This window comes from Herpailurus yagouaroundi, unplaced genomic scaffold (assembly GCF_014898765.1).
Source record: "Herpailurus yagouaroundi ecotype Mexico unplaced genomic scaffold, PumYag 182, whole genome shotgun sequence".
Classification (NCBI taxonomy): Eukaryota; Metazoa; Chordata; class Mammalia; order Carnivora; family Felidae; genus Herpailurus; species Herpailurus yagouaroundi.
The window spans coordinates 8509482-8517515 of NW_024412413.1; the positions used below are offsets into that span (position 1 = coordinate 8509482).

General features: G+C 44.0%; 1 protein-coding gene across 4 annotated transcripts in view; it reads right to left on the reverse strand.

The window, feature by feature from the left end:
* Nucleotides 1–7774, reverse strand: part of SGSM3 (small G protein signaling modulator 3) — a 50065-nt gene extending 42291 nt beyond the window's left edge. For 3 of the 4 annotated variants that reach the window (XM_040490748.1, XM_040490746.1, XM_040490747.1), the window contains exon 1: nt 7640–7774. The gene's annotated coding sequence lies outside the window, so the exon portion shown is untranslated. The remainder of the gene's footprint in view (nt 1–7639) is intronic. The other variant, XM_040490749.1, reaches the window with a different exon arrangement.
* Nucleotides 7775–8034: the final 260 nt, after the last annotated feature.

Consider the following 8034-nt stretch of genomic DNA (forward strand, 5'->3'; position numbering starts at 1 on the left):
TCTTTCTTTCTTTCTTTTTTTCCTGCAGAGGGAGAGAGAGTGAGAGCACATGAAGAGAGAAGCACAGAGCCAGAGGGGCAGAGTGAGAGAGAGAATCCCAAGCAGGCTCCACACTGAGCATTGAGCCTGACATGGAGCTTGATCCCAAGACCCAAGCTGAAACCAAGAATCAGATGCTCAACCAACTGAACCACCCAGGCGTCCCACAGCACTGGGATTTGTAGTTAGGCCTCTTGTTTATGGGATTACAATTTCATTGACCAGGCAAATATACACACATGAAATGGTAAACAAGACAAGGCCAGTTAAAAATAAGAGAACAAACTACAAATATTATCGAAGTTCAAAGAAATAAAGAGATAAATACAGGTAGATATGGAACAGCCTTCATAAAGGAGACACATATTTATTTATTGACTTAATAATTCATTGAGGGACATGAATACATTGTGCTAGGCTCTATAAGGGCCTGACCTAAGCAAGATTTAGGGGCACTACAGTTTAATAAGAAGATTAACTGTCAACCACCACCTTCACCCCATTTCTGTCATTAATGAGTTGTATGATATTGGGATCTCTAGTCCTTGTGAAGGGGATGATCTCAGACTTCTAGTCTTAAAGTGCTATGATACAAAGAAAAGAGGAAACGAAAAAGGCACCAGAGAATAAGGAAAGCAACTAACTGAAAAGATCCAAAGTTGACAGAATGAGCTATGTTCCTAGAATACAAAGCAGAATGAATGGTGATTTTGCATGGAGGAAATATTCATACATTCAGTATATATTTATTGAGTGCCTATTATGTGCCAGGCACCATGCTACAATGGATAAGGATACTATAGTGCTCAAAAAAGATAAAAATCCTTTGTTTCTAGAATCTGGCATTCTAGAGGGGAAATGAGTAATTAAAAAAAATAAATAAGCAACTATATTGTGGGGCACCTGGATGGCTCAACTGGTTGAGTGTCCGACTTTGGCTCAAGTTCTGATTTAACAGTTTGTGAGTTCAAGCCCCACACTGGGCTCTATGCTGACAGCTCTGAGCCTGGAGCCTGCTTTGGATTCTGTTTCCCTCTCTCTCTGCCCTTCCCCTGCTCATGCTCTCTCTCAAAAATAAATAAACATGAAAAAAATTAGAAAATAATTTCCTTAGGGGTCCCTAGGTGGCTCAGTTGGTTAAATATCTGACTCTTGATTTTGGCTCAGGTCATGATCTCATGATTGGTGATTTCAAGCCCCATGTTGGGCTCTGTGCTGACAGCATGGAGTCTGATTGAGATTCCCTCTTTCTCTCTCTCTCTGTCCCTCCCCCACTCATGCTCTCTCGCTCTCTCAAAATAAAAAACTTAAAAACTTAAAAAAAAAAAAGAATTTTCTCATAATTGCAGAGAACTTTATAGGTCATTTAGTACAACCCATTAGATTATGATACCCCTATTACTCCTCCCAAATGAGCAACTTGTCTTGGCTTGAACTATTTTAATTTTTTTTTCATTTACTTACTTATTTATTTATTTAAAGTAAGCTCTAAGTCCAATGTGTGGCTTGAACTCATGACCCTGGGATCAAGAGTTGCATGTTGTACCAACTGAGCCAGTCAGGTGCCCCGGCTTGAACAATGTTAGTGCCTTGATCTACCTCCAGAGACCAGACAGCCCATCCATCCTCAAATAGCTCTTTTAGACTCTAATAGCACAGAAATCTGTTTCCTAGTAATGTCTAGTCTTTATTCCTTTTTAGGGACACTTTGTACAATACATGCTTCAGATATTTGAAGACAGTCTTCAAGTCTTCTCTCAGATTTCTCTTCTCTTCAGGTTAAAGTTAACCAGTTGTTTTAACTCTTTTCTAAGTGACATGGTCTTATGCTTTGTAATGGTAAGTTAAGGGAGTCTCAACTGCAAGCCAGAAAAACTGACTTTGGGTAACTTACATTATGTAACATAAGATTTATTGGAAGGATAGGAGGTAGAGCACAGAACTGAGGAAAAGCTAAAGACTCAGGTCTTTGGGAACAAATACAGAGCAGTTCCAGTATCCACATATTAGGAATTAATCCATGGTTGTGATGAAGGAAGCTTGTCACTGTGTCACTCAACCTAACATTCAAATGAAAAGAGGAATACATCTATTTGCCTAACATCTATTGGCCTAACCTGGGTCACGTACCCACCTACTAGGTCAGGGATGGACTGTTCCCTCAAAGCAAAACTGAGCTGCTATTCCCTGAAAAACCTACACTGGATGCTGGGCAGGCTGAAACAACTTATGTTCACTAAATTCTCTCAAAATGTGATACCTCAAATCCAACGTAAGAATCCAGGTGTAGAGGAGGAGGAAAGCCAAGGTATAGCCCCCCACACTTGCTGTATGACCTTGCGCAAGTGACCGAACTCTGCCTCAGTTCCTATCTGTAAGAAGGTGGTGGTCACAACAACACTTTGTTGTACCTGCAGCAACCAAATAAGAAAATGTATGTGAAACACTTTATAAACTCAAAGCTAACTACAGTAGCCAACACCTGCTGACTGCCTATCAGAGTCACATTGCACAGATTATTTTATTACATAGATTATTATTTTTATTTATTTACATAGATTATTTCAAAACAACCCTATGAAGTAGAAGATTATGAGCACGAACTCTGGAGTCTGACTACCCAGGTTCAAATCCTGACTCCATCACTTATTTCTGAGACCTTGAACAAGTTACTTAGCTTGTGATTGTTTCCTCACCTTAAGTGGGCGTAATTCTAACAATTGTGATTATGAAGACCGAGGTAATATAAGTAAAACTCTTAGAACTGTGCTGAGTATATAATAAACACCCAACAAATATTAGCTGTTACTATGGTGGTAGCAGTAGTAGGTATCCCAATTTTACAAATGAGCAAAATGAGGCATTGGGAAGTTACATCACTTGTGTTAAGTTTTCAAAGGTTAACGTGGAAGAGCAGAATTTGAACTTCATTGTAAGTGTTCCTAATTACTATACTCCATACACTTTGAAAGTGGAGGGGGAAAAAAAGTAGTATTTGGACTTTAACCCTAACTTCAAGTCACACAAATTAAGGGTATTTACAAACGAAACTCAAACACAAGAAGAAGGAAATGAACTGTTGATACACGTCTTTAGAATGTTAGCTAGAAGGCTAATCAGATCTCTAGAGAAGACCAGGAATATTCATATTATTTTGTTAAGGAAGAAAAGTCTCTTACCTCTATTGGAAATCAGCCCCTTATCAAGGGTAAGCCTTCTGATTAGTGCTTTCAATATAATTTTTTTTTTGCTTTTTTAAATATTTTATTCTTAAGTAACCTCTATATCTAACATGGGGCTCGAACTTACAACCCCGAGATAAAGAGTCACATGTCCCACCGACTGAGCCAGCCAGGCGCCCCTCAATCTCATTTCTAATGTTTATTTATTTATTTATTGAGAGAGAGAGAGAGAGAGAGAGAGCGCGCGCGCGCGCGCGCAAGGGAGCACATGAGCAGGGGAGGGGCAGAGTCGGGGGCGGGGACAGAGGATCCGAAGCGGCCTCTATGCTGACAGCAGAGAGCCCAATGCGGGGCTTGAACTCACAAATCATGTGATCATGACCTGAGCCGAAGTCGGATGCTTAACTGAGTCACCCAGGTGTCCCCTGAATCTCATTTCTAATGTTACTCTTATTGACAAAGTTACTTAATAATGCCAAAGAAGTTAACTTCTCCAAAACAATTCACATTAGCAGAGAAAAAAACTATACATACCAAACCTGCATCACACTTAGAAAAAGTAGGAATGTGTTTATAACCGAGAGAGAGGCATAATGTTAGAAGATGCAGTTAACTGTGTCCACCAAAAAAATAAACAAACATTTCTCATTTATGAATTAAGACCATCAATGAGGCTAAATGTTCAAAAAGGAGAGATAATTATATGGATACTATCCAAACAATGGTGTCTTCAAAATCAGTTCCTAAGCCACACTAAAAGTAAGCTTTGTTATCTGTCATACCGTACTACTCAGAGTACTACCGTGTTCTGAATACCACATCCGATGAAGTATTCATTCAACAGATACTTAGTGATTACCTAGGGGGGAGTGGTGAAAAAGACAGAGGCCCTACTCTCATGGAGCTTACACTGTAGGCAAGTATTACAAAAAAGAAATTGAGGCTCAGTTCCCAGGACTGTCAGACTCTATTTCGACTGTATCATCTCTCACTGGCAAGATACAGCTTCTCCTAAAAGTCTACACCTAATCATGCAGTCCTGACAGCATGGAACAATTTAGAGTTTCTCTCTGGTGGCAGTCCAGAGTCACTTTCTCAGTGAAGTATTCTTCCCCCAACTCCCAAGAGCAAAGATTGCTTGGTCAGTAGTTTAACACATCATGTTGACATGTATACAATTCTTTTTCTTCCCTCATTAGTCCCTAACTCCCTCAGGGCAAGAACCATGTCTTAATCTCTTTATATGTCTAGAAGATGGTGGAGCAGATACTCAATAAATAGCTGAGTGGAGCTCATGAAAACATTTCAACAGAGTAGACAGTGGGAGCCAGACTGCAATGAACCAAGGAGTCCAAGGAAATGACGGGCATAGTGTTTGCCCTTCAAGAACAAGCCAGAAAGGAAAAGAAGAGAAATGGAAGTAGTTCAAAGAAGAAATGTGATCACAGGAAGGTTTTATATTTTTTTAAGAATAAGCAAGGTTTGAACTTATTTTTTTTGTAAGGTAGTAGAGCACAATTAGAAAGAGCAGATGGGGCACCTGGGTGGCTCAGTGGGTTGGGTTTCTGACTTTGGCTCAGGTAATGATCTCACGGTTCGTGGGTTCAAGCCCCACATCAGACTCTGTGCTGACAGCTCAGAGCCTGGAGCCTGCTTCCGATTCTGTGTCTCCCTCTCTCTGCCCCTCCCCCACTCGTGCTCTCTCAAAAACGAATAAATATTAAAAAAAATAAAAAATAAAATAAAAAGAGCAGAGATGGCAGAGTCAGATAGGCTTGAATGTGAATCTGTTACTTACAACGTCTATAGGCAAATCACTTAACCTCTGTACTTCAACTTGACATACATAAAAAGAGAATGGGGGCACCCGGGTGTCTCAGTTGGTTAAGCAACCAACTTCAGCTCAGGTCATGATCTCATAGTTCATGAGTTGGAGCCTTGCATCAGGCTCTGTGCTGAACACACAGCACCTGCTTGGAATTTCTCTCACCTCTCTCTCTGCCTCTCCACGGCTTGCGCGCTCTCTCTCTCTCTCTGCCTCTCCACAGCTTGCGCTCTCTCTCTCTCAAAAAAAAAATAAACGTTTACAAGAAAAGAAATTTTTAAAAAAGAGAGAATGATAATACCTACACCTCACTGTGACAATTACAGCACTTGGCAAACAGAAGAAATCCAATAAATGGTATTGATGATTATTATTGTATGCAGAAAGAAGCCTGGTCTCTGATGTTCTAAACATTCTTGCATAGCTTGTGCTTCAGTCCGGATTTCCTATCTCAGTCTATGTGTTACTATGTGATGGCTCAGCCAGTTGAGCGTCCGACACTTGATTTCGGCTCAGGTCATGATCACGGTTCATGGGTTGGAGCCCTGGGTCAAGCTCTGCACTGGTGGCATGGAACCTGCTTGGGATTTTCTCTCTCTCTCTCTCTCTATCTCTCTCTGTCTCTCCCCCCCCCCCCACTCACATGCAAGCATGCACACACACTCTCTCTCAAAATAAATAAATAAGTAAACATTTTTTAAAATATGTATGATGGCAAGGAAACAAGATCCTTACTTCTTTGTGTACCACCCTCTGTGCTATTCCACTTCCTTGTGACAGTCTGCATGAGCTCATGAATGGCTGCTGTGGAAAATTACTGATGTCACCAGCTGAGGAAATAGACACAATCTGGCGAACAAGCCAATGAAACTGATGTTAAATCATCAAATGTACAAGATTCTGGGCTCCTGCCAAAACTCATTGAGCACTAAGAAGAGAGAAACTGAAAACACAAACACACAGGACATTGTTTAACTTCCTAAGCCAACAAGGTGTTCCCGGCATCCACCCCAGGCACAGATAGATGGCTGTATGATAAAAGGGATGGTTTCTCCAGAGTTCCTGTCTCAATATTTCACCCTAATGTCAGATTCCTTTCTGTCAGGTGCTATTCCAGTTCACCAACTTTTCCGTCAACCTGACAAGTTTCCAAATTCACAAGATTAGTATGCTTTTTGAAAATCTTTAAGTATTGTTCACAGCTTTTTAAAGTTGATGCTCTGGTGCTTGACGCGGCAGCACATATACTAACCGAAGTTAATGCTCCGCTCACGTTCACCTGTTACTCGTATCGGATCAACAGAAACACCTCACCCCCCTCCCCTCTCAACCAGATCACACATCTCCATGCTTAAAAAGGGACACAGGGAAGAAGACTCAAGTGCAGGCTACTGTGACAATTTTAGTGATGTTGAGGCTACATCTACCCGGGATTACTGGAAGACAAGAAAGATACTGACCTCCATTCAAAATCAATTACAAATTAATCATGGAGAACAGAAATAAATATAGAAAACAAAGACGATATAACTACCGATTGGAGTTCGGAGAAAACTGGAAGATAGGGAAAAGAAGATGAGGAAGAAAAGAAGTAGGAAATATATGTGTATCAACAAACTTAATCACAAACATACTCACAAAAGCTACAAGTAATCAAGTCAAGGTTGAAAACTCAGTTTTTGTGAATCTGGGTCTCATTAGGAACTTGAATTTACCAAGAAAGAATAAGAAAGAAGGGTAAAGAATATTCCAGGGCACCTCCAATAACCCACCAAAAAGCCAGTAACCCACCACGGATTTCACTTGCAGCAGAAGATACTGGAAAATAAGGCAGTCACCTGTCACAGAAAAAAAAACTTTAGAACACCTTTTTTCCCCTCCATATAAATAGCATCCTGGTTCATTAAACTAAGTATAATTCTCGGAATTCCGATCCTAACCACGCTGGGTGATCCTGGCTAATACATACCTCAGTTTCCCCAATGTTAAAATACAAACACATGACGGTGTGTAACGAGTCTCAGCCTCGATCTGAGCCTGTGTCCTGACCCCGGACCTGAATCTTCGACGGAAAGTCACAAGTTCAAGCCAAGGAACAGCTGGCAGTTTAAATGTGCCCAAGGCAGCTTAAAAAAAAAAAAAAAAAAAAAAAAAAAAAGGGTTCCCGGGCTGAGTTGCGGTTTCTGCTGAGGGGGATGTATACGGGCTCGAGCCTCCACGGCACCGAGGCTCTGGCGCCGGCGGCCCTGTTCCCGCTGGCGGGGCTCGGAGGCCGCCCCCGCCCAGAGGAGGGACGCGGGGGCGCAGCTGTTCGGGGTCCGAGCCCAGCCGCCGCCCCGCAGGCCCGGCACCCGCACCGCGAGAGCCCGCGCCCAGAGCCCCCATCCAACGCGGGCACCTGAGAGGTCCGGCCCCGCCGCTCTCCCCGGCCTCGGCCAGTCCTTCTCCCCTCGTCGGCCCCGTCTGCCTGTCAGTCCGTCCGTCAGTCGGTCTGTCCACAGTCGCCCCCGCACCCTCACCGTGGGGGGGCAGGTGTGGGCGCCGGGCCCCGCAGACACAGCGAGTCTCCGCCGACCTCTCCCTCCGCACTCACCTGCGCGGCGCGGGATGTCCAGCTGTCCAGCGCCGCCAGTCGCCGCCACCTCAGTGCCAACGCGGGTCAGGCTCGCGTCTCCGCGGCTCTGCAGCTGGGACCCAGTCAGCGCTCGGCGGCGCCACCGCGCACGCGCACTGGGCCGAGTCGAAGGGGTTGGGGGGGTGCGCGGGCCGCGGGGCATGGTGGGGGCTGTAGTCGTCTGGGTCGGCTGGGCTGTGGCGGAGCTGGGGTCCGCGCGCTCACTGACCCAGCACGCGAGCCTCCTTTCCGAGCCGAGCTCTGGTTCCCCGGCGGGCTGGGGCACAGACGACCTTAGAAGCCCATTTTTAGCTCAGCGATACCCACTGGCCTTCCGTCCGCACTGCAGTCCGAGGCGCTCAGGGCAACATGAA